We start from the raw sequence: 26,400 nt of genomic DNA, 5'->3' as shown, positions 1-26,400 counted from the left end.
GGAATCGGATTCAGTCCCTTTACAGCACCATCCTTCCACCATGTCAGATCAACACTTCCTGGTTCACTCCCAAGCAGCAGCATGAGTCATCACCTACTTTACATATGCCAAATGACAGTTTAAAGGGAACCTGTCACCGGGATTTTGTGTATAGAGCTGAGGACATGGGTTGCTAGATGGCCGCTAGCACATCTGCAATACCCAGTCCCCATAGCTCTGTGTGCTTTTATTGTGTAAAAAAACTGATTTGATACATATGCAAATTAACCTGAGATCAGTCCTGTCCCTGACTCATCTCACGTACAGGACTCATCTCAGGGTAATTTGCATATGTATCAAATCGGTTTTTTTTTACACAATAAAAGCACACAGAGCTATGGGGACTGGATATTGCGGATGTGCTAGCGGCCATCTAGCAACCCATGTCCTCAGCTCTATACCCAAAATCCAGGTGACAGGTTCCCTTTAAGTACAAACATTATGCAGAAATAGCTGTTTCACAATCTCACATATACAAGGTAATCTGGGAACCCAATCCAAGCATACCAGTGTTTGAGATTAAAATTGAGGGTGTAACCAGGTCTGTGTAGACAGTGCACCAATATAAGCTCAGGCCATGCACTTTTCTGAGAAGGGCTCCTGAGCCTATACCAGATAACTCTTCCACGACAGCAATGCCATCTGGGGAAGAAGAATGGTGGATACCACCTTAACTAGAGGCAGTCCCCTTGGAAAGAAGGGAAGGACCTACTGTGCATCAAGAGGAGAATGATGGTCCATCTGTGGAGTTTTGAGCTGAGCTAGGACATTCACAGCTTACTTTCTTTGAAAGGATGCCTTTCCATTATGACAACTATGTCCTGGCTACTCAGGCTGCCGGGATGTCCACCCTCAAACCAGGGAAGGTGTAGTGTCTGGAGGAGCTGGCCAACTTGGACAACTTTTGCTACTGTAGGTAAATGCATTTATGTGTCTGCACCCCAGCTCATACATTACATAACACATTGCGTGATTTTCAGTGCAAGACAGTGGTTGATTAAATCTAACTCACAGTATGCTTAGAAGATAAAGACATTCAGAAGGCTCCAATATTTATACATTGATTCAGTGATTATTTTCCAATGTCCTATGTTGCAGAAACAGGCATACTGAGGCAGACTCATCATCAAAAATGGACCAGCTTTTTGGAGCATTTTGCTCTAAAAAATAATAATACTGTGCTTGCTTTGTATCACATTTGCCAATCATTTAAACATTTTTCTAAGCTTTTTTACTTTACGCTTTGTCCAACATGTGGGCGTGGCTTTGTGGAAAATGGGGCATGATCCATATGTGTTTCAGTGAGCCAAAAAATGCACCTTAAAGGGTTTGTCCAAGGCTTATAATGCCCCCCATATGCCGGGGCCTCTCACACAGATAGTACTTACCTCATTCCCAGTCGCTTATGGGGCCTGGTGCTGCTGCATCTCCCCATCATGAGGATGAAAACATCCGGCGTGGGGGCAGCCAATAGCAGGCTGAGATGGGAACGAGCCTCCCTAGCATTGCGGGTGACGCTAGAGAGGATGGCCCCCCATGACACCGGATGTTTTCATCTGTGAGACAGGGAGATGACGCGGCGGCCGAGCTGGCATCAGAAGTGACGCGGGTGCCAGGGAACGAGGTAAGTACTATCTGTGTCAGGGTCCCAGGCATATGGGAGCATTATAGGTCTTGGGTAACCCCTTTAATTTTCCTGCACTGTTGGAGTAAAACTATGATAACTTATAGGTGGCGTAAACTTAGACAAGACAATTTTTTTGGTGCATGGACAACTTTTTGATGCATGGACAGAATATTTGGCACACAGACAAATTTTATGCACATAGATAGAATTCTAGAAATCTGGCGTAAGATTTACAATACTCCAAATTTATAAAGGTCCTTGTGCCAGAATAGTACATTTGTCATTATGTTAGACAGCTCAAAGTGCAACAGTATTAGTAAATCTGCCCCAATATATTACTAATTACATCACTAGCAATGCTGATGGCAGTAAATTGATAGCATGTACATCAATGTACAGTAGATTTCTGCCTGAATTGGTAACATATAAAATGTGTACTTAAATATTATTCCAGCAGTCTTTAGCTCTGATTCCCATACGTGTAAACTCTGTAAATACAGTAAATACTGGACAAAGAGGAGGGGAAGCTGCAGCAGAATCTGTTCCTCAGCAGCTCTGTGAGGGGGACGGTGGAGGTAGGTGTAATGACCGGCATCACGCAAAGGGAGGGAAAAGGGAAGGCCCTGCCCAAGGGAGAGGGAAAGGTGGTGACCCCTGACTCACCTTGCGGCTGGCACCTGACTGCCCTGACGTCCCTAGATGGGTTCCTCACCCGTACGCCGATCACGTGCCTAAACCCTGGCTTTCCCTAAGATGAGCCCTAGGTAGTGAACGGGGCGGTGGGATCACTAGTCCGCACCACTGACACACAGAGGAAAACACCAAGGAGAGGACAGACAAAACATATAATCCCAGGTGGGCGACAACAGCAGACCACAAAGGCCCAACAGGGATCCGGAGGGTAACGTTCTGGAACAACAACCAGGGAACGCAGCAACACAGCTCCAGTGGGTCAGTATAGAAGTCCAGGCAGGAAGCTCTATATCTGGCAACCAGAGAAGTGTGAGAGGGGAATATAAGGAGGTTGGGAGTGCTGGACAAGGAACAGCTGAGGAGAAGGAGCTACGGATCCCTGAGTGAGCCAAAAAGGGTTGCAAAGCAAACCCAGAAAGCTACCATAAAGAAACAGCCCTATCTTTCTACATAGAGCGTGCAGCCACCCGCTGCGACTTCCTGACCCCGGGTGTAACGGAGTCAGGCGTGGTTCTTGACACCCTCGTGGCAGTAGGGGTTTATTTAAAAGTCTCTCTGCCCCATCCTGTATATGAGACTGCAAGAAGGGATGTGGAATGGTGAGCAGCATGGAGGAGACATCTACCTCGTTCAACGCTAAAGCTAACCCATCCATCACTCATTGAGAAGAAAACATAACCTCCCTACAATTGCCCTACATATTTATACGTTTGCAACAACCCCCGCCCCCCTTAAAAAAAAAACAACAAAAAAAAGATGGTGCAGGTGAATATATGGATATAGTGGTCCTACATATCTGAGCATTAAGTTCTTGTCCCTTCCTTGTCATCATAGCCATATGCAGTGTAGATTATTTGCACACATTTAGTAAGGCAACCCGACAGTTTCCAGAAGGACCATCCCCCCCCCCCCCCCCCCCCCAGCCCTGTTCATGCTAGTGTTGCTGGACCTAATGTTAAACCTGCAGCGAAGCTGCTCCATCATGTATTCCTCCTTGTCAGTGCCGCTCCATTATCAGTCACAAGGGTGACCAGGCAAACTGTGGATCTGCCTCCTCATTCTGACAGGGCCTAATTATCCAGAGTGTCAGGGCACAGATGAGAATTCTCCTTCTGCACAGAGAAGGTAACCGTTGCCTGAGATCAGGCCAGATGAAAGTGACACAAAATATTCAATACATATTGCATGCTCCACATAATTGCTGCTATGCCTTTGTGCTTATGGCTATATCACAAACATTTTATTTGTTTTCCATCGTGTTTAGCAAATATGGAATCCAGTGCCACACGAAGGTTAGAAAAATGTTCCTAAATCAATGCAAAAATCCTTTATGGAGTCAATGCCATGAAAGGGAATGTGGAATGGGAATCGGAAAATGATCTATTGTTTAAATAGCTTTTTAAGTAAATCAATTTTGGTGATTTTTTTAAAAAAAATTCTATGACACTATCTATATTTAAAAATAAAATATCAAGCTAGCTTTTCAGCAATCATCACATTATCATCACAGACATGATTACAATGAAAGATATCATGTTTGTATAGGTAACGCTGGATCCTCAATTCACAAAAGATGATTGTTGCTTTCCTGCTCCTTCCTGAACTCTGCATGGGTCACAGAGCATTCCTAGAATACGCTCCCATATAAGTAAATGAGGTCCCTTCCAGTCTATTGTGTCTATGGCCCGCATGGTTGCTCTCAAAGAGCAGGACATATTTCAGGCCTAATGGTCAAGACAGAAACTGTATGATTTTATGTTTTTTTTTTAATATAGTCATATTTAAAATTTAAAATGACCAACATCAGAATTTCTGAAAACAAAATGTTTTATATAAAAACATGATTTAACCCCTTCCCGCTCCATGCTGTAAATGTACAGCATAGCAAACTGAACATTAATGCACCATGCTGTACATTTACAGCATGAAGGTGGCTGTGGCTCATTAACAGAACCACCCTGCTGCAACAGCTAAGATCCGTGTTAGCACTGATCCTGGCCATTTAACCCCTCAGATGCTGTGGTGACAGCAGCACCTAAGAGGTTTACAGAGGGAGCGATTTTCATCTTTTCCTCATCGGGCCCACACAACACAATCGTAGGGTCCCGATGGGTGCCATGTATGGAAGCCTGCTAGGCCCTGCCAGAGGCAGGGTCTGATCAGGCCAAGTGTAAAACTGACAGTAATCGAATTGTTAAACATTTAAGTCCCCAAGTGGGATTTAAAAAAAGTAAAAAAATAAAAATGTCAAGTAAAAAAAAAAGATTGCCTGCTTTTCCATATCTACTCATTTATAATTGGTTAAAAAAATAAAGAAAAAAAAATAATTGGTATTACTGCATCTTTAACAACATGATCTCTAAAAGGCGTAAAAAACATGAAAGATGAAAAAGTATTAAAAAAATGTATAAACTTATATACATTTGGTATCATATTTGTATCGACTTTGAGAATAAAATTATCATATCATATATATTACATGGTGAACTCCATTAAAAAATAAAAATAAAAAACCCTGACTGTCCACCTCACTTCCCCAAAAAAAAAAAAAAAAAAAAAAAAAAAGCTATCAAAATGGTACCAATAAAAGCTACAGTCCATACCGCAAAAAAACAAGCGCTCACACAACTTCATTGATTGAAAAATAAAAAGGTTATGGATGCTGTTATATGGTGATGCAAGTTACAAATGATTTTTAATACAAAAGTGATTTTATGATGCAAAAACAGTAAAACATGGGGAAAAAAAACTGTATAAATCTGGTATTACCATAATTGTATGAAACTGTAGAATAAAGTTATCTTATATACTGCATGGTGAAAAAATAAACAACCCTGACAGAATTGCAATTTTTGCCCACCTCACCTCTTAAAAACTCCATGCAGATGTTGTCCTTGATCCAAACCTAGGACCCCAGCCCTGCAAGGCCCGAGTGTAAACCACATTCATGATGCTTTGGGATATTTTTGTATTTTAAGAAGAACAATTCATTTCAGTTCATCAACAACAGTGATTTCATGGACATTATGATGACCTTGAATGCCACCCAAGACTTTCCACCAGTTTATGTAAGTTTATTAAAAGAGGTTCAGCTTTGTAATGGTATGGAGACTTGAACGGATTATAATAACTGTGTTATAATGAATCTTTTTATATGTAAAAAGTGGGCAGGTTTATCGAGCCTTCAAATATGCAAAGACTGCATAAAAATATGCATTTTGGCTTTCCCTGCATTATCATATATCTAAACCTGATTCTTTTAATGTTACCTAACAATAAGCTCTACGGAAGTTGAGTACATTAATTTAGCGGATGTCTCTTGTGCATGTATCGAGAGGCAGATCCTATACATTTTTACTCCACGGGAGCCTAGAAGCCCTGTGGGTTACTTCTTGCCTTCTGTGCTGATTTGTATTCACAGACTGATCATGAATTCCTTTTGGAGCATTTGCATTTTCTGCTTCAGGGCCAAACACCCAGTTTCACATTCACATTCACTCACACCTTCAAAAATAACAAAGGCAGCAAAAATACAGCTCTGCCATTCTTCGTGGACTTCAAATATTGGTATCTCTCATAGAAGACAGCACACACGAAGCCTGAGCACGGTGTATAAATGCAGTTTAGGTGTAACAATGTAAATGGCTGTATTATTCATGTTCACATTAGATGAATAAAATAAATGAACACAGGTAATGATACGGGAAAAACAATGGAGAAAATGGAAGTTGTGATGAATACCACCCCTCGTGTCCGCTGACGTCAACCACGTCGAGCTCACGAGACCTGGTATGATCACGGCGTTTACCAAAAACGTGAAGTTACGCCCTCCAGAGGAGCACGTAAGGTCAGGCTGGTATAGTTTACACACACACCTCCTGTCCACGCGGGCACAGAGAGGCAACAAGCTGGAAGGGCCTTTTCACTGCCGCAGTGAAAACAGCCCACACTCAGCCCGGGTAACTGCCACCAGTTTCTCGTTTGATATAAGCCCGGTCCGCTAACGGGATTATATAGGGTCAGAAACCAACCCACGGTAGCTTATAACTAGGCCAAAACACGGACGTGGGGATTCGTGATCGAGATACAAGATAGCACAAGATTAAATTATAGATTTAATCGCTATAAGAGCACACTAGATATAACACACTATACACAGACAATATATATACAGTGGTCTGAGGTTACAGATTACAGGGTATATGGTTACAATAGGATTAAGCAGGGTGAAAGTAAGTTACCAAGTATGATGAAAGTTCCTTGGCGATGTCCTGAACCGGAGGCCACACGAGGGGCTGTGCTCTCCTGCTATTTCCTGGGTCCCTCTAAACACATGTGTAGCATGTGACCCCTCTTCAGAAAAAGACGCCCCCTACTTGCTGGCACCAGGCTTTTAACCTGGAGCTGGCCCACCCCCTCCCTGCCTCAGGGAGGGGTCAACTCCCCCTCTTCTGGGCTGACGGTGAATGACCCACAAAACCCTTTAGGGGTCATAGCTCCAGACCAGAGGGTCACAGGGAGATGGTTCTGGGACTAATGGACCTGCCTGGGTTCCGGCTACAATTAGAGCCCAAACCTGGTACCGGTAGGTGGCTTCTATGGGGAGATATGGGTAGTATCTCCCTACCCCGACTGGGTACGAGTAAACAAAGACCATGGGACCGTACCTCGTGGCCACCGGGACACATATATGTATCCGGTTTGCGTCTGCGGTGGCCAGGTGATTCATAATTCCTTATGAGAGGTAGGTGCCAATATGTCTAGGAAATCTCATTGATCCAGGCCAAAGCAGATACCCCCTGCTGGGGGGGGTTTCCTGCTAGATTCAGCTGGCTCCAAACTGGTGCATGGAGGTGTGAACTTTCCCTTGAAGCAGGGCCCTCCTGTGGAGTTCCTTACCTCTGCAATCTGTCAGCACATGGGGGGTGTAAACTTATTTTGCATGTACACAGAATTACAATCAGAGCTGGGGGCTTTGAAGCAGGGAAATCCTGTCAGCAAATGGGGGGTGTGAGGACATGGCTGACAGTAAATATTAATCCATATTCCTCACACCTCCCCCTTTTAGAGGGCGCCAGGGGGCAGCACATTCCTGTGTTCCCCCGTGCGCCCATCCGCGCCCTCCCTGGTGGTTAATGGCAAAGTGGTACGGCCGGAGAGCCAGGCTCCTGCGTACCAACCTCCCATTCGTTCCTGACCCAGGTGGTCACCTGGATTGAGCCTGACCCTGAGGCCACAATGGCTGGCATCAGACGGTACCATAAACGGCCGCGTGCAGTCGGCTGCCTGTAGTACCGGGAAGCTAGAAAGGGCATGCTCCAGCGCCTGGAAGGCCGTCTCGCAGTCGTTGGTCAAATCGACTGCGGAGGGCAGCTTCTTCCTGGTGCGGTCCGTCAGGGGCCTCGCCAGGCTACTATAGTGGGGTGCGAACTCCCTATAGTACCCGGTGGAGCCCAGGAAGGATATCGCCTGGTGCTTGTCCCGGAGGGTGATCCAGGATGAGCTGCCATCCCCTCTCCCAGGTTCCGGTTCCGAGGCTTCCCTGCCTACCCGGGGCCCCTCACTTATGCCCAGCTGGCACCTTCCTGGCGTAAGGGTCAAGCCTGCCTGGCAGATCTGCCCGAGCATCTGCGCCAGATGCTCTCGGGGATCCTCCCATGTAGGACCAAAGACGGCAATGACCTCCAGGTACGCAGCCGCGTACCCTTCAAGTCCCTTAAGCAGCTTGACCATCCGCTGAGAAGTGGCAGGGGCATACTCCATGCCCAAGGGCATCTTGGTGGACGCAGTCCTTCCATGCTTGTTTGCTAACATTTCCCGGAAGGGGTGGCCTTCTGGGAGGGCACCTGCCTCCCGTGCCTTCTGCCTTCCCCGGGCGTGGTCCAGGGTGACCAGGTGCATCCTGGCATTGAGCTGCTGGTGTGCGAGGTACGGTCCCTCCCAGGCCGCCTGAAGCTTAGTCTGAGGTACCGAAACCAGTATCCATGCTTGCGGACCCACGTGATGGGTCCTCTCACAAGCTAACTGGTCGTACCCCTGCTTCTGGACGGTCTGGGCCTGCCCCATACTGTCGTGCACCAACCGCGACAAGGCCGGCGCTTTTTCCTGGAAGCGCACGACACACTCGATGACCGATGCCCCAGGGGTGGCTAGGTCTCCACTCCAAGCCTCTGCCTTAGCGGCCCCTGGGTATCTGGTTACCGGAGTCTCATGCACAGCCCACAGAAATTCTGCCCTGTACGGATAGGATACCACAAATGGTCGGTCCCTAGGCCACGCCCCTGGTGAGCCCTGTGGGACCGTTTCCTGGCACAACCGACCTTGGTCCCAGACCGCCCTCTGGAGGTCTGAATCCAAGGGAGGCCGTGCCATATGCTCTGTGAGAGCTTTCAAGCTGGCGCTAGCCCCTAACGCCCCCTGAAACCCCTGGTGGGACGTGGTCAGAATGGATGAGACTGCCACGTCCCCTGCCAGTTCTACTAACTGCTGGTCCCTAGGCCACTCCTCCGGTGAGCCCTGCTGGACCGTGACCCGGCACAGCCTTCCTTGGTCCCAGACCACCTGCTTGAGGTCTGAGTCCGAGGGAGGCAGCGCCGCTTGCTCCCTGAGAGCGTTCAGGCTGGAGTCAGCCACTAACGCCACCTGAAACCCCTGACTGGACGTGGTCAGAATAGATGAGACTGCCACGTCCTCTGTCAGGTCCCTGGGACCTGTCTCTGGGCCTCCATCTGACTTGGCAGACACTTGGTCGGAAGGGGGAAAGCCATCAGACTCCTGAGGGGCCCCTAGGGCCCCAGCACTCCCACTGCGCGTGACAGCCGCTGCCACCGCTGGTAGTGCCTGCTTCCCCTCAACTCCCGACCAAGTCGCCAGTCCAGGCGGACTAACCTGGCCCCCTGACATCCCAGTGGTGGAGGAACACTGCACTGAGGCTTCACCTGGCAGTCCCACTTCTCCTGGGACAGCCCTGACCTCATTTGCATCCTCCCCCCCTGCAGCTGTCTGCCCCCTGCTTGTCCCCCCAGTCACCACACTGGAGGACAACAGGTCCCAGCATGCTTGCTGGCTACATCCTGGGGCTTCAGCCCAGCTGACAGGAATGACCCCCTCCCCACTGAGGGGAGAGGCACACATTACATCCCCCACATCCCCATCAACATGCATAATAGGTACATTCACAGTATTATCCGGGGGGGACATTGCATCACATTCTGGGGAATCGGACCCTGGGGCGTCAGCGGCCACATACTTAGACACAAGCCGCCCCAGGTCCGTCCCCAGCAAAACACTGGCGGGGATATTTGCGGATACCCCCACCTCCCTTACCCCTCGACCGGCGCCCCAGTCCAGATAGACCTTGGCGACGGGCAGCGCCGGTTCCACTCCTCCAATCCCGGAGACAGTGAGGGATCTCCCGGGCAGTAAATCATAGGGTGTCACCAGTTCAGGCCGTACCAGTGTCATTTCAGCGCCGGTGTCTCTAAGTCCCATGGCCACGGCCTGGCCCACGGTGACCGGTTGAACATTGTCAAGGGACCTCCCACCACCCCCACCCACACACAACACCGTGGACGGTTTCCGGGTTGATGACTGGGACGGATCCCTCGGGCGCTGGGGACACATGGCTTTGAAGTGTCCTGGCTGCTTACACAGGTGACAAAGTCGGGGTTCCCCCACCGACGTGGAAAGTGCAGCAGGGGCCGGTGCCCACTTGGGCCTAGGGGCAGGGGTAGCAGGTGCAGCGTGCGTCTTACCCCCTCTCCAGCCGACAGGTTTCCGGGCCTCTGAAGTCCTGTTGTTGGTGTATTCATCGGCCAGGGCTGCTGTTGCGGAGGCCCCCTTTGGCTTCCGGTCACGGAGGTACTGCTGGAGATCCTCTGGGCAGTTCCACAAGAACTGTTCTGTGGCGATGAGCTCCTTCAGCTGCTGGACGGTGGAGAGCTCCAATCCTGTGGTCCATTGGTCGACCGCTCTCAGCAAGGCCCGCATGTGATCGGCCCAGCTCTGGGTAGAACCCCGGTGCAAATTCCTGAGCCTTTTCCGGTACGACTCAGGGGTTAAGTTATACTGCCTGACCAGAGCCTGTTTGATGTCCTCATAGCTCAGGATGGTCTCGCTGGGCAGGTACCCGAAGATTTCAAGGGCTTTTCCCCTGAGCCGTGGCGTGAGGAATCTGACCCACTGGTCCTCTGGCAGTTGGTACTGATGGCAGGCTGTCTCAAATGCCAACAAAAAGGTGTCCAGGTCCCCATCTTTGTCCAGTAGGGGAAAGTCCTCCGCCCGCAGTTTGGGAATCCGGACCTCTGGAGACTCACATTGGGCTGGGGAGGGCTGCTGGAATTGAAGCTTCAGCTGGAGCATTTGTAGCTGGTGCTCACGCTCGGCCTGGGCTTGCTCGCGACGTTCTGCAGCCTCTGCTTGCTCGCGACGCTCTGCAGCTGCCAGTAGGAGCTCAGAGGCTGCCTGGTCTCCAGCCTGGAGACGGTCCATGGCAGCTTGTAGGAGAGCAGCTGAGCCAGCTTGGCTGGGGGGATGGGCAGGTGGATTGAGGCCCGCCGCGGACCTCACCTCTGGCGACTGGCTCCTTGGGGAGCTTTGGTTGTGCTCCCCCTCGCCTTCCACCTCCTCTCCGCCCCCATTTAAAGCATCGGCCATCTCCTTCGATTTGCTCCTTGTGATACTGGCCGTCATTGCAACGGATGGTCACTGACACCACTGCAACCTGATGCACACACACCTTATTGTATCTGCCCTCAGACTGTCTAGTGTTGAACTGATCTTAAGACTCCAGCAGCAAGAGCTACTGCTGGTCGTCTTTAGTGTCTGGAAGTATGGGTCTCACACTCACACACACTAGTATCTCGATCCCACCGCTGCCACCAATATGTGATGAATACCACCCCTCGTGTCCGCTGACGTCAACCACGTCGAGCTCACGAGACCTGGTATGATCACGGGGTTTACCAATAACGTGAAGTTACGCCCTCCAGAGGAGCACGTAAGGTCAGGCTGGTATAGTTTACACACACACCTCCTGTCCACGCGGGCACAGAGAGGCAACAAGCTGGAAGGGCCTTTTCACTGCCGCAGTGAAAACAGCCCACACTCAGCCCGGGTAACTGCCACCAGTTTCTCGTTTGATATAAGCCCGGTCCGCTAACGGGATTATATAGGGTCAGAAACCAACCCACGGTAGCTTATAACTAGGCCAAAACACGGACGTGGGGATTCGTGATCGAGATACAAGATAGCACAAGATTAAATTATAGATTTAATCGCTATAAGAGCACACTAGATATAACACACTATACACAGACAATATATATACAGTGGTCTGAGGTTACAGATTACAGGGTATATGGTTACAATAGGATTAAGCAGGGTGAAAGTAAGTTACCAAGTATGATGAAAGTTCCTTGGCGATGTCCTGAACCGGAGGCCACACGAGGGGCTGTGCTCTCCTGCTATTTCCTGGGTCCCTCTAAACACATGTGTAGCATGTGACCCCTCTTCAGAAAAAGACGCCCCCTACTTGCTGGCACCAGGCTTTTAACCTGGAGCTGGCCCACCCCCTCCCTGCCTCAGGGAGGGGTCAACTCCCCCTCTTCTGGGCTGACGGTGAATGACCCACAAAACCCTTTAGGGGTCATAGCTCCAGACCAGAGGGTCACAGGGAGATGGTTCTGGGACTAATGGACCTGCCTGGGTTCCGGCTACAATTAGAGCCCAAACCTGGTACCGGTAGGTGGCTTCTATGGGGAGATATGGGTAGTATCTCCCTACCCCGACTGGGTACGAGTAAACAAAGACCATGGGACCGTACCTCGTGGCCACCGGGACACATATATGTATCCGGTTTGCGTCTGCGGTGGCCAGGTGATTCATAATTCCTTATGAGAGGTAGGTGCCAATATGTCTAGGAAATCTCATTGATCCAGGCCAAAGCAGATACCCCCTGCTGGGGGGGGGTTTCCTGCTAGATTCAGCTGGCTCCAAACTGGTGCATGGAGGGGTGAACTTTCCCTTGAAGCAGGGCCCTCCTGTGGAGTTCCTTACCTCTGCAATCTGTCAGCACATGGGGGGTGTAAACTTATTTTGCATGTACACAGAATTACAATCAGAGCTGGGGGCTTTGAAGCAGGGAAATCCTGTCAGCAAATGGGGGGTGTGAGGACATGGCTGACAGTAAATATTAATCCATATTCCTCACAGAAGTCAAGGCTAATGTCTTAAAATTTACAATCTGAACACATTAATCAGACAATCCATTTTAAACAATGGACCTGGATGTATGGAGGAATGTAAGATTGGGAAGTGTTCAGAAATACCTAATGGGCCAAGTAGCTTCTGCCAAGCCAGTAAAGGCACATTTACATGCTCCGACCAAGCAGGCAATTATCGGAAGGTGATTGTTCCTTCCTGATAATTGCCTGCCCGTGGGTGGAGAAAAGAGCTGCTTTTCCATGCAGAAATATCCTTCACTGTATCGGGATAAGCGATGGATATTGCCATAGCTGGTCTTCATACAGATTAATTGTTTCTGGGCAGCAAAGTGCTGTTTACACAGCACAATCTGCCGCCCAGAAATAATGATTGAGGTGTCCGCATGAAAGATCATTTCACCCCATGAACAAGCGTTTTACTCACTCATCCGTGATCTGTGCCACCTTCACATGGCAGATTATCGGAATCGATCATTAGTACTAACGTACGTTCCTGATAATTGGCACTACAATTGTGCAGTGTAAATCAACTTTAAGTAATAAAGTATGTGTAGTAAAGTGTGAGTATTTTTGGATAATCAAGGATGTGAAAATGAGGGATGTGGAATTTGCAATCGCTCCTAGGCCTTAGTACCTGCTGAGGTCCAACAGCTCCAGGACCACATATGAAGGCAATGAGGCTCAGGTTTAAGTTACACGCTGATTACGAGGTAGTTTGGTTGGTAAAGGGTTGAATACCAAAATAAAATAATTATGCTATGTTTGGTGATTTATTTAGGCAAAGTAAAGATTTTAAATTATGAATCTGAACATTCAAAAATTTTTATGTGAGGGTTGAGTTCCAAAAAAACTTAGGGGGAATTTATCATTCACCCTATGCCTTTTTTTGATTAACCCCGGTCTGCAACTTTTTCAATGTCATTGCAACTTTTTTCAAGTTGCAACTGGCAATTTGCGCCGCCCTTGCCAGGTGGGCATGATGGAGGTGGTGTGGGTGAGATCATCGGTTCCGGCACATTCATCATTATTTACGCCAGAAACTGGTGTCAATAATGACTGAAATCTACAGCAGCTCTGAGCTCTGTAGATTTCATTCTGGAGCATGTACTGCCAGAAGAGGCATGTAATGACATGCCTCCTGTGGCAATGCAGACCTTATCAAAACTTGTGTTGAACACACTGTGCTAGGTGAGTAGAGAGAAGGCCACAGCACTACTGAGAACCTGTGTCTTCTCAAACAGCTGATCGGTGGAGGTCCCAGATGTTGGACCCCCACCGATCAGATACTGATGACTAGAGTTGAGCGAACACCTGGATGTTCGGGTTCGAGAAGTTCGGCCGAACATCCCGGAAATGTTCGGGTTCGGGATCCGAACCCGATCCGAACTTCGTCCCGAACCCGAACCCCATTGAAGTCAATGGGGACCCGAACTTTTCGGCACTAAAAAGGCTGTAAAACAGCCCAGGAAAGAGCTAGAGGGCTGCAAAAGGCAGCAACATGTAGGTAAATCCCCTGCAAACAAATGTGGATAGGGAAATGAATTAAAATAAAAATTAAATAAATAAAAATTAACCAAAATCAATTGGAGAGAGGTTCCATAGCAGAGAATCTGGCTTCCCGTCACCCACCACTGGAACAGTCCATTCTCAGATATTTAGGCCCCGGCACCCAGGCAGAGGAGAGAGGTCCCGTAACAGAGAATCTGTCTTCATGTCAGCAGAGAATTAGTCTGCATGTCATAGCAGAGAATGAGGCTTCACGTCAGCCACCACTGCAACAGTCCATTGGCATATATTTAGGCCCAGCACCCAGGCAGAGGAGGGAGGTCCCGTAACAGAGAATCTGTCTTCATGTCAGCAGAGAATTAGTCTGCATGTCATAGCAGAGAATGAGGCTTCACGTCAGCCACCACTGCAACAGTCCATTGGCATATATTTAGGCCCAGCACACACACAGGCAGAGGAGAGAGGTCCCGTAACAGAGAATCTGGCTTCATGTCAGCAGAGAATCAGTCTGCATGTCATAGCAGAGAATGAGGCTTCACGTCAGCCACCACTGCAACAGTCCATTGGCATATATTTAGGCCCAGCACCCAGGCAGAGGAGGGAGGTCCCGTAACAGAGAATCTGTCTTCATGTCAGCAGAGAATTAGTCTGCATGTCATAGCAGAGAATGAGGCTTCACGTCAGCCACCACTGCAACAGTCCATTGGCATATATTTAGGCCCAGCACACACACAGGCAGAGGAGAGAGGTCCCGTAACAGAGAATCTGGCTTCATGTCAGCAGAGAATCAGTCTGCATGTCATAGCAGAGAATGAGGCTTCACGTCAGCCACCACTGCAACAGTCCATTGGCATATATTTAGGCCCAGCACACACACAGGCAGAGGAGAGAGGTCCCGTAACAGAGAATCTGGCTTCATGTCAGCAGAGAATCAGTCTGCATGTCATAGCAGAGAATGAGGCTTCACGTCAGCCACCACTGCAACAGTCCATTGGCATATATTTAGGCCCAGCACCCAGGCAGAGGAGGGAGGTCCCGTAACAGAGAATCTGTCTTCATGTCAGCAGAGAATTAGTCTGCATGTCATAGCAGAGAATGAGGCTTCACGTCAGCCACCACTGCAACAGTCCATTGGCATATATTTAGGCCCAGCACCCAGGCAGAGGAGGGAGGTCCCGTAACAGAGAATCTGTCTTCATGTCAGCAGAGAATTAGTCTGCATGTCATAGCAGAGAATGAGGCTTCACGTCAGCCACCACTGGAACAGTCCATTCTCAGATATTTAGGCCCCGGCACCCAGGCAGAGGAGAGAGGTCCCGTAACAGAGAATCTGTCTTCATGTCAGCAGAGAATTAGTCTGCATGTCATAGCAGAGAATGAGGCTTCACGTCAGCCACCACTGCAACAGTCCATTGGCATATATTTAGGCCCAGCACCCAGGCAGAGGAGAGAGGTCCCGTAACAGACAATCTGGCTTCATGTCAGCAGAGAATCAGTCTGCATGTCATAGCAGAGAATCAGGCTTCACGTCACCCACCACTGCAACAGTCCATTGTCATAAATTTAGGCCCAGCACTAGTGTTGAGCGGCATGTCCCATATTCGAATTCGCGAAATTTTGTGAATATTCGAAAGAATATTCGTAAAATATTCGCGATTATTCAAATTCGTTATTATTTCGCATATGCGATAATTCGAATTATCGCATAATACATATGCTATGCAAAATTCACATGTGCGCTAATGAAATCGCCTTACGAAGATTCGCAACTCAATTCAATCACTAATGTATGAATGCAATGCCCTTTGCCTCTGTTCTGGGACAAGTGTAGATATTCGCATGTGCGCTAATAAAATCGCCTTACGAAGATTCGCACCTCAATCACTTTCTAGGGAATGTGAGACTTTTGGGAATCAATCGAGATACAGTGGGGGGTGATGACAGTAGTTGACAGAGTACAGATCAATGTAATCTGTAAGGTGGAAAGTAAAATAAAAAATACGAATATTCGTAAATCGAATTTTACGAAGTTCTACGTATTCGCGAATATGGTGCTATACTATATGAATGCACAGGCCTTTGCCTCTCTGTTCTGGGGACAAGTGTAGATATTTGCATTTGCGTTAATAAAATCGCCTTACGAAGATTCGCAGCTCAATTCAATCACTAATGTATGAATGCAAAGCCCTTTGCCTCTGTTCTGGGACAAGTGTAGATATTCGCATGTGCGCTAATAAAATCGCCTTACGAAGATTCGCAACTCAATTCACTAATGTATGAATGCAAAGCCCTTTGCCTCTGTTCTGGGACGTGCCGATATTCGCATGTGCGCTAATAAAATCGCCTTACGAAGATTCGCGCCTCAATCACTTTCTAGGCAATGTGAGTAAGATCTGAGCTGTTGGACCTTTGGGAAACAATCAATTATATGTGTACTGTAATTTTGTGGGGGGGGGGGGGAAACAAAAAACGAATATTCGTTTTTACGAATATATAGCACTATATTCGAAATATTCGCGAAATCGCGAAGTTGCGATATTCGCGAAAAAAATTTGCTTTTCGAATATTCGCGCTCAACACTACCCAGCACCCAGGCAGAGGAGAGAGGTCCCGTAACAGAGAATCTGGCTTCATGTCAGCAGAGAATCAGTCTTCATATCATAGCAGAGAATCAGGCTTCACGTCACCCACCACTGTAAGAGTCAATTTTCATAAATTTAGGCCCAGAACCCAGGCAGAGGAGAAAGGTCCCGTAACAGACAATCTGGCTTCATGTCAGCAGAGAATCAGTCTTCATATCATAGCAGAGAATCAGGCTTCACGTCACCCACCACTGCAACAGTCAATTGTCATAAATTTAGGCCCAGCACCCAGGCAGAGGAGAGAGCTCCCGTAACAGAGGATCTGGCTTCATGTCAGCAGAGAATCAGTCTGCATGTCATAGCAGAGAATGAGGCTTCACGTCACCCACCACTGCAACAGTCCATTGGCATATATTTAGGCCTAGCACACAGGCAGAGCAGAGAGGTCCCGTAACAGACAATCTGGCTTCATGTCAGCAGAGAATCAGTCTGCATGTCATAGCAGAGAATGAGGCTTCACGTCACCCACCACTGCAACAGTCCATTGGCATATATTTAGGCCTAGCACACAGGCAGAGCAGAGAGGTCCCGTAACAGACAATCTGGCTTCATGTCAGCAGAGAATCAGTCTGCATGTCATAGCAGAGAATGAGGCTTCACGTCACCCACCACTGCAACAGTCCATTGGCATATATTTAGGCCTAGCACACAGGCAGAGCAGAGAGGTCCCGTAACAGACAATCTGGCTTCATGTCAGCAGAGAATCAGTCTGCATGTCATAGCAGAGAATGAGGCTTCACGTCACCCACCACTGCAACAGTCCATTGGCATATATTTAGGCCTAGCACACAGGCAGAGCAGAGAGGTCCCGTAACAGACAATCTGGCTTCATGTCAGCAGAGAATCAGTCTGCATGTCATAGCAGAGAATGAGGCTTCACGTCACCCACCACTGCAACAGTCCATTGGCATATATTTAGGCCTAGCACACAGGCAGAGCAGAGAGGTCCCGTAACAGACAATCTGGCTTCATGACAGCAGAGAATCAGTCTGCATGTCATAGCAGAGAATGAGGCTTCACGTCAGCCACCACTGCAACAGTCCATTGGCATATATTTAGGCCTAGCACACAGGCAGAGCAGAGAGGTCCCGTAACAGACAATCTGGCTTCATGACAGCAGAGAATCAGTCTGCATGTCATAGCAGAGAATCAGGCTTCACGTCAGCCACCACTGCAACAGTCCATTGTCATAAATTTAGGCCCAGCACCCAGGCAGAGGAGAGAGGTCCCGTAACAGAGAATCTGGCTTCATGTCAGCAGAGAATCAGTCTTCATATCATAGCAGAGAATCAGGCTTCACGTCACCCACCACTGTAAGAGTCAATTTTCATAAATTTAGGCCCAGAACCCAGGCAGAGGAGAAAGGTCCCGTAACAGACAATCTGGCTTCATGTCAGCAGAGAATCAGTCTTCATATCATAGCAGAGAATCAGGCTTCACGTCACCCACCACTGCAACAGTCAATTTTCATAAATTTAGGCCCAGAACCCAGGCAGAGGAGAAAGGTCCCGTAACAGACAATCTGGCTTCATGTCAGCAGAGAATCAGTCTTCATATCATAGCAGAGAATCAGGCTTCACGTCACCCACCACTGCAACAGTCAATTGTCATAAATTTAGGCCCAGCACCCAGGCAGAGGAGAGAGCTCCCGTAACAGAGGATCTGGCTTCATGTCAGCAGAGAATCAGTCTGCATGTCATAGCAGAGAATGAGGCTTCACGTCACCCACCACTGCAACAGTCCATTGGCATATATTTAGGCCTAGCACACAGGCAGAGGAGAGGTTCATTCAACTTTGGGTAGCCTCGCAATATAATGGTAAAATGAAAATAAAAATAGGATTGAATGAGGAAGTGCCCTGGAGTCCAATAATATATGGTTATGGGGAGGTAGTTAATGTCTAATCTGGACAAGGGACGGACAGGTCCTGTGGGATCCATGCCTGGTTCATTTTTATGAACGTCAGCTTGTCCACATTGGCTGTAGACAGGCGGCTGCGTTTGTCTGTAATGACGCCCCCTGCCGTGCTGAATACACGTTCAGACAAAACGCTGGCTGCCGGGCAGGCCAGCACCTCCAAGGCATAAAAGGCTAGCTCTGGCCACGTGGACAATTTAGAGACCCAGAAGTTGAATGGGGCCGAACCATCAGTCAGTACGTGGAGGGGTGTGCACACGTACTGTTCCACCATGTTAGTGAAATGTTGCCTCCTGCTAACACGTTGCGTATCAGGTGGTGGTGCAGTTAGCTGTGGCGTGTTGACAAAAGTTTTCCACATCTCTGCCATGCTAACCCTGCCCTCAGAGGAGCTGGCCGTGACACAGCTGCCTTGGCGACCTCTTGCTCCTCCTCTGCCTTGGCCTTGGGCTTCCACTTGTTCCCCTGTGACATTTGGGAATGCTCTCAGTAGCGTGTCTACCAACGTGCGCTTGTACTCGCGCATCTTCCTATCACGCTCCAGTGCAGGAAGTAAGGTGGGCACATTGTCTTTGTAGCGTGGATCCAGCAGGGTGGCAACCCAGTAGTCCGCACAGGTTAAAATGTGGGCAACTCTGCTGTCGTTGCGCAGGCACTGCAGCATGTAGTCGCTCATGTGTGCCAGGCTGCCCAGGGATAAGGACAAGCTGTCCTCTGTGGGAGGCGTATCGTCATCGTCCTGCCTTTCCCCCCAGCCACGCACCAGTGATGGACCCGAGCTGCGTTGGGTGCCACCCCGCTGTGACCATGCTTCATCCTCATCCTCCTCCACCTCCTCCTCATCCTCGTCCTCCTCGTCCTCCAGTAGTGGGCCCTGGCTGGCCACATTTGTACCTGGCCTCTGCTGTTGCCAAAAACCTCCCTCTGAGTCACTTCGAAGAGACTGGCCTGAAAGTGCTAAAAATGACCCCTCTTCCTCCTCCTCCTCCTCCTCCTCCTGGGCCACCTCCTCTTCCATCATCGCCCTAAGTGTTTTCTCAAGGAGACATAGAAGTGGTATTGTAACGCTGATAACGGTGTCATCGCCACTGGCCATGTTGGTGGAGTACTCGAAACAGCGCAACAGGGCACACAGGTCTCGCATGGAGGCCCAGTCATTGGTGGTGAAGTGGTGCTGTTCTGTAGTGCGACTGACCCGTGCGTGCTGCAGCTGAAACTCCACTATGGCCTGCTGCTGCTCGCACAGTCTGTCCAGCATGTGCAAGGTGGAGTTCCACCTGGTGGGCACGTCGCATATGAGGCGGTGAGCGGGAAGGCCGAAGTTACGCTGTAGCGCAGACAGGCGAGCAGCAGCAGGATGTGAACGCCGGAAGCGCGAACAGACGGCCCGCACTTTATGCAGCAGCTCTGACATGTCGGGGTAGTTGTGAATGAACTTCTGCACCACCAAATTCAGCACATGCGCCAAGCAAGGGATGTGCGTCAAATTGGCTAGTCCCAGAGCTGCAACGAGATTTCGCCCATTATCACACACCACCAGGCCGGGCTTGAGGCTCACCGGCAGCAACCACTCGTCGGTCTGTTGTTCTATACCCCGCCACAACTCCTGTGCGGTGTGGGGCCTGTCCCCCAAACATATGAGTTTCAGAATGGCCTGCTGACGTTTACCCCGGGCTGTGCTGAAGTTGGTGGTGAAGGTGTGTGGCTGACTGGATGAGCAGGTGGAAGAAGAGGAGGAGGAAGCCGAGAAGGAGGAGGTGGCAACAGGAGGCAAAGAATGTTGCCCTGCGATCCTTGGCGGCGGAAGGACGTGCGCCAAACAGCTCTCCGCCTGGGGCCCAGCTGCCACTACATTTACCCAGTGTGCAGTTAGGGAGATATAGCGTCCCTGGCCGTGCTTACTGGTCCACGTATCTGTGGTTAGGTGGACCTTGCTACAGATGGCGTTGCGCAGTGCACACTTGATTTTATCGGATACTTGGTTGTGCAGGGAAGGCACGGCTCTCTTGGAGAAGTAGTGCCGGCTGGGAACAACATACTGTGGGACAGCAAGCGACATGAGCTGTTTGAAGCTGTCTGTGTCCACCAGCCTAAATGACAGCATTTCATAGGCCAGTAGTTTAGAAATGCTGGCATTCAGGGCCAGGGATCGAGGGTGGCTAGGTGGGAATTTACGCTTTCTATCAAATGTTTGTGAGATGGAGAGCTGAACGCTGGCGTGTGACATGGTTGAGACGCTTGGTGACGGAGGTGGTGGTGGTGGTGTTGGTGGTACATCCCCTGTTTGCTGGGCGGCAGGTGCCAACGTTCCTCCAGAGGCGGAGGAAGAGGCCGAGGCGGCAGCAGCAGAATAGGCCGAGGCGGCAGCAGCAGAAGAGGTAGCAGGGGGAGCCTGAGTGACTTCCTTGGTTTTAAGGTGTTTACTCCACTGCAGTTCATGCTTTGCATGCAGGTGCCTGGTCATGCAGGTTGTGCTCAGGTTCAGAACGTTAATGCCTCGCTTCAGGCTCTGATGGCACAGCGTGCAAACCACTCGGGTCTTGTCGTCAGCACATTGTTTGAAGAAGTGCCATGCCAGGGAACTCCTTGAAGCTGCCTTTGGGGTGCTCGGTCCCAGATGGCGGCGGTCAGTAGCAGGCGGAGTCTCTTGGCGGCGGGTGTTCTGCTTTTGCCCACTGCTCCCTCTTTTGCTACGCTGTTGGCTCGGTCTCACCACTGCCTCTTCCTCCGAACTGTGAAAGTCAGTGGCACGACCTTCATTCCATGTGGGGTCTAGGACCTCATCGTCCCCTGCATCGTCTTCCACCCAGTCTTGATCCCTGACCTCCTGTTCAGTCTGCACACTGCAGAAAGACGCAGCAGTTGGCACCTGTGTTTCGTCATCATCAGAGACATGCTGAGGTGGTATTCCCATGTCCTCATCATCAGGAAACATAAGTGGTTGTGCGTCAGTGCATTCTATGTCTTTCACCGCTGGGGAAGGGCTAGGTGGATGCCCTTGGGAAACCCTGCCAGCGGAGTCTTCAAACAGCATAAGAGACTGCTGCATAACTTGAGGCTGAGACAGTTTCCCTGGTATGCATGGGGGTGATGTGACAGACTGATGGGGTTGGTTTTCAGGCGCCATCTGTGCGCTTTCTGCAGAAGACTGGGTGGGAGATAATGTGAACGTGCTGGATCCACTGTCGGCCACCCAATTGACTAATGCCTGTACCTGCTCAGGCCTTACCATCCTTAGAACGGCATTGGGCCCCACCATATATCGCTGTAAATTCTGGCGGCTACTGGGACCTGAGGTAGTTGGTACACTAGGACGTGTGGATGTGGCAGAACGGCCACGTCCTCTCCCAGCACCAGAGGGTCCACTAACACCACCACGACCATGTCCACGTCCGCGTCCCTTACTAGATGTTTTTCTCATTGTTATGGTTCACCACAACAACAAATATATTATTTGGCCCAATGTATTGTATTCAAATTCAGCGGGATATAAATTTGAGGCCTAGTATTTAGGCGCTGGGTGACCGGTATGGATTTAGTGACAGAATTAGACTTGGAAATGCACAGAAGCGTGTGTGTGTGAAGTTATTCTGAATGACCCAATGTGCACCTTGAATATTATATACCCTTTTAGGGATAGATTTCAAATAGCTCTGATATAGCAGAAACCACTAAATTATGAAATTGCTAAATTGGGAATTGTACTTCAACCCAGAACAAAAAATGTGCTTTGACGGACACTAAATATCTTGCCCAGCAACAACAGTACAACGGTGGGTAACGAGAGATTTAGAGGGAATTAAATTTGAGGCCTAGTATTTAGGCGCTGGGTCACCGGTATGGATTTAGTGACAGAATTAGACTTGGAAATACACAGTAGCGGGTGTGTGTGAAGTTATTCTGAATGACCCTATGTGCACCTTCAATATTATATACCCTTTTAGGGATAGATTTCAAATAGCTCTGATATAGCAGAAACCACTAAATTATGAAATTGCTAAATTGGGAATTGTACTTCAACCCAGAACAAAAAATGTGCTTTGACGGACACTAAATATCTTGCCCAGCAACAACAGTACAGCGGTGGGTAACGAGAGATTTAGAGGGAATTAAATTTGAGGCCTAGTATTTAGGCGCTGGGTCACCGGTATGGATTTAGTGACAGAATTAGACTTGGAAATACACAGTAGCGGGTGTGTGTGAAGTTATTCTGAATGACCCTATGTGCACCTTCAATATTATATACCCTTTTAGGGATAGATTTCAAATAGCTCTGATATAGCAGGAACCACTAAATTATGAAATTGCTAAATTGGGAATTGTACTTCAACCCAGAACAAAAAATGTGCTTTGACGGACACTAAATAATCTTGCCCAGCTACAACAGTACAACGGGGTAACGAGAGATTTAGAGGGAATTAAATTTGAGGCCTAGTATTTAGGCGCTGGGTGCACCGGTATGGATTTAGTGACAGAATTAGACTTGGAAATACACAGTAGCGGGTGTGTGTGAAGTTATTCTGAATGACCCTATGTGCACCTTCAATATTATATACCCTTTTAGGGATAGATTTCAAATAGCTCTGATATAGCAGAAACCACTAAATTATGAAATTGCTAAATTGGGAATTGTACTTCAACCCAGAACAAAAAATGTGCTTTGACGGACACTAAATATCTTGCCCAGCAACAACAGTACAGCGGTGGGTAACGAGAGATTTAGAGGGAATTAAATTTGAGGCCTAGTATTTAGGCGCTGGGTCACCGGTATGGATTTAGTGACAGAATTAGACTTGGAAATGCACAGTAAGCGGTGTGTGTGAAGTTATTCTGAATGACCCTATGTGCACCTTCAATATTATATACCCTTTTTGGGATAGATTTCAAATAGCTCTGATATAGCAGGAACCACTAAATTATGAAATTGCTAAATTGGGAATTGTACTTCAACCCAGAACAAAAAATGTGCTTTGACGGGCACTAAATAACTTTCCCAGCTACAACAGGACAACGGTAACGAGAGATTTAGAGGGATTTAAATTTGAGGCCTAGTATTTAGGCGCTGGGTGACAGGTATGGGTTTAGTGACAGAATTAGACTTGGAAATACACAGTAGCGGGTGTGTGTGAAGTTATTCTGAATGACCCTATGTGCACCTTCAATATTATATACCCTTTTAGGGATAGATTTCAAATAGCTCTGATATAGCAGAAACCACTAAATTATGAAATTGCTAAATTGGGAATTGTACTTCAACCCAGAACAAAAAATGTGCTTTGACGGACACTAAATATCTTGCCCAGCAACAACAGTACAGCGGTGGGTAACGAGAGATTTAGAGGGAATTAAATTTGAGGCCTAGTATTTAGGCGCTGGGTCACCGGTATGGATTTAGTGACAGAATTAGACTTGGAAATACACAGTAGCGGGTGTGTGTGAAGTTATTCTGAATGACCCTATGTGCACCTTCAATATTATATACCCTTTTTGGGATAGATTTCAAATAGCTCTGATATAGCAGGAACCACTAAATTATGAAATTGCTAAATTGGGAATTGTACTTCAACCCAGAACAAAAAATGTGCTTTGACGGGCACTAAATAACTTTCCCAGCTACAACAGGACAACGGTAACGAGAGATTTAGAGGGATTTAAATTTGAGGCCTAGTATTTAGGCGCTGGGTGACAGGTATGGGTTTAGTGACAGAATTAGACTTGGAAATACACAGTAGCGGGTGTGTGTGAAGTTATTCTGAATGACCCTATGTGCACCTTCAATATTATATACCCTTTTTGGGATAGATTTCAAATAGCTCTGATATAGCAGAAACCACTAAATTATGAAATTGCTAAATTGGGAATTGTACTTCAACCCAGAACAAAAAATGTGCTTTGACGGACACTAAATATCTTGCCCAGCAACAACAGTACAGCGGTGGGTAACGAGAGATTTAGAGGGAATTAAATTTGAGGCCTAGTATTTAGGCGCTGGGTCACCGGTATGGATTTAGTGACAGAATTAGACTTGGAAATACACAGTAGCGGGTGTGTGTGAAGTTACTCTGAATGACCCTATGTGCACCTTCAATATTATATACCCTTTTTGGGATAGATTTCAAAGAGCTCTGATATAGCAGGAACCACTAAATTATGAAATTGCTAAATTGGGAATTGTATTTCAACCCAGAACAAGAAATGTGCTTGAACGGACACTAAATAACTCGCCCAGCTACAGCACTAGGGACAGATTTAGCTGGATATAAATTTGAGGCCTAGTATTTAGGCGCTGGGTGACAGGTATGGGTTTAGTGACAGAATTAGACTTGGAAATACACAGTAGCGGGTGTGTGTGAAGTTATTCTGAATGACCCTATGTGCACCTTCAATATTATATACCCTTTTAGGGATAGATTTCAAATAGCTCTGATATAGCAGAAACCACTAAATTATGAAATTGCTAAATTGGGAATTGTACTTCAACCCAGAACAAAAAATGTGCTTTGACGGACACTAAATATCTTGCCCAGCAACAACAGTACAGCGGTGGGTAACGAGAGATTTAGAGGGAATTAAATTTGAGGCCTAGTATTTAGGCGCTGGGTCACCGGTATGGATTTAGTGACAGAATTAGACTTGGAAATACACAGTAGCGGGTGTGTGTGAAGTTATTCTGAATGACCCTATGTGCACCTTCAATATTATATACCCTTTTTGGGATAGATTTCAAATAGCTCTGATATAGCAGGAACCACTAAATTATGAAATTGCTAAATTGGGAATTGTACTTCAACCCAGAACAAAAAATGTGCTTTGACGGGCACTAAATAACTTTCCCAGCTACAACAGGACAACGGTAACGAGAGATTTAGAGGGATTTAAATTTGAGGCCTAGTATTTAGGCGCTGGGTGACAGGTATGGGTTTAGTGACAGAATTAGACTTGGAAATACACAGTAGCGGGTGTGTGTGAAGTTATTCTGAATGACCCTATGTGCACCTTCAATATTATATACCCTTTTTGGGATAGATTTCAAATAGCTCTGATATAGCAGAAACCACTAAATTATGAAATTGCTAAATTGGGAATTGTACTTCAACCCAGAACAAAAAATGTGCTTTGACGGACACTAAATATCTTGCCCAGCAACAACAGTACAGCGGTGGGTAACGAGAGATTTAGAGGGAATTAAATTTGAGGCCTAGTATTTAGGCGCTGGGTCACCGGTATGGATTTAGTGACAGAATTAGACTTGGAAATACACAGTAGCGGGTGTGTGTGAAGTTACTCTGAATGACCCTATGTGCACCTTCAATATTATATACCCTTTTTGGGATAGATTTCAAAGAGCTCTGATATAGCAGGAACCACTAAATTATGAAATTGCTAAATTGGGAATTGTATTTCAACCCAGAACAAGAAATGTGCTTGAACGGACACTAAATAACTCGCCCAGCTACAGCACTAGGGACAGATTTAGCTGGATATAAATTTGAGGCCTAGTATTTAGGCGCTGGGTGACCGGTATGGATTTAGTGACAGAATTAGACTGGGATATGGCCAAAAAATGAACAGACTATTGCTGGTTAAATGCACTTGGTGTGACAGCTTCACCCTGATGTAGGCTTTAGCCAAAAAACAACCACACCATTGAGGGTTAAATGCACTTGGTGACAGGCGCAGCTTGCCCCTGATTTTGTATATGGCCAAAAAATGAACAGACTATTGCTGGTTAAATGCACTTGGTGTGACAGCT

This window comes from Bufo gargarizans, chromosome 7, assembly GCF_014858855.1.
Source record: "Bufo gargarizans isolate SCDJY-AF-19 chromosome 7, ASM1485885v1, whole genome shotgun sequence".
NCBI lineage: Eukaryota > Metazoa > Chordata > Amphibia > Anura > Bufonidae > Bufo > Bufo gargarizans.
The sequence above is the reverse complement of the archived record's forward strand: the minus strand, read 5'-3'. Positions refer to the sequence as shown.